At 43.3% G+C, this 1266-nt stretch overlaps 1 protein-coding gene across 1 annotated transcript in view; it reads right to left on the minus strand.

The window, feature by feature from the left end:
* LOC117956460 (venom phosphodiesterase 1) overlaps positions 1 to 1266 on the minus strand; it is a 59901-nt gene that overhangs the window by 8808 nt on the left and 49827 nt on the right. The gene's annotated exons all lie outside the window — the stretch shown is intronic.

Here is a 1266-nt window from a genome sequence, read left to right on the forward strand (position 1 = left end):
AGAGAGAGAGAGAGAGAGAGAGAGAGAGAGAGAGAGAGAGAGAGAGAGAGACATTAACAAATATCAAGCATCTTTCATTTGTTTTTAGTTTTTTTATCTTGCTTTGTTGTGATGTGCAGATGAAGTACTCTGAGCAGCCAACACGTGCTAGAAAGGTCACATCTAGACACAGGGAGCAGGGATTCCAGATTTTGGGCTTTGCATGTGGTCCACGTGATCACATAAACCTCTTGCAGTGGACCTGATATTGGAGTGGGACAGCTGTACAGTGAGCGTTAGTATCTGACTGACCAATGGCATTTCCAGGACTGTTCCCGCTGTCATACGCCAGCCGATTGGCTACGCTCTGACAAACATGTCGTTTTTCTGGCCCTTTGCAGCCGCACTGGGTTTTAAATGTGTCTAATCTGTTTAAATGTGAGAGTCTTTGCAAGCGCTTGTTAGAATGTCGGACATCTTAAGTTGTGAAATCATGAAAAGATACTTTAAGGATGTAGAATGAACGTGAAACATGCCATGAAGCCGATATGTCTACCATTCATTTTTGAATATTTCTGATGACGTACATTTTAAGTTTGTGCAAAACCTGAAAAAAACTGAAAAAACCTGAAAAAAATTGAAAAAAATTGAAAAAACTTGAAAAACGTCAGTGAACTTTGGTGCAGTCTGTCAATTTTGTCCACTTACCCGTGCCTCAAATTTGCAAAAATAAACATTTATCCACAATTAGTGTGTTGAATTAGGAACTCAGACACCTGTAACAACACTGGAATTATATTCAATTCCATGTATTATTTATTTTATGACCTCCGAGCCATGCCCCAAGCCAAGACAAATCCTAAAACAGGTGAGTCACTCAGCAGCTACTTGGACATTTACACCAGCTGTTCATGCCACGGGGCTTTTTAATGCAAGTTCGGTACTTTTAGCAACCAGAACCAGATACTGAAAACAAAGTAGGACAACTCCTAGCTGGAGAGGAACAGGTGGGCAGGAAGTGGACGGTCCAAAGTTGTTGGCAGGACTACAAACGGGATGGTTGGAAAACCATCTTTAAAGTGATGAGCTGGTGAAAAGGCAGACCAAGGGAGCAGGTGTAGGTGTAGGTTTCAACTGGAAGAAGAAACGTTGTTAGAGAAAGCTACCGCGCCATCCGGCACTTTTGATGATCCCTCGGTTAAACTGCAGCTGTGATTCCTTCTCTCCCGTCTCTCCCCCGTTCATTCACCCCGTCTCTCCCCCGTTCATTCACCCCGTCTCTCCCCC

This window comes from Etheostoma cragini, chromosome 14, assembly GCF_013103735.1.
Source record: "Etheostoma cragini isolate CJK2018 chromosome 14, CSU_Ecrag_1.0, whole genome shotgun sequence".
In the NCBI taxonomy this organism is placed as follows: domain Eukaryota; kingdom Metazoa; phylum Chordata; class Actinopteri; order Perciformes; family Percidae; genus Etheostoma; species Etheostoma cragini.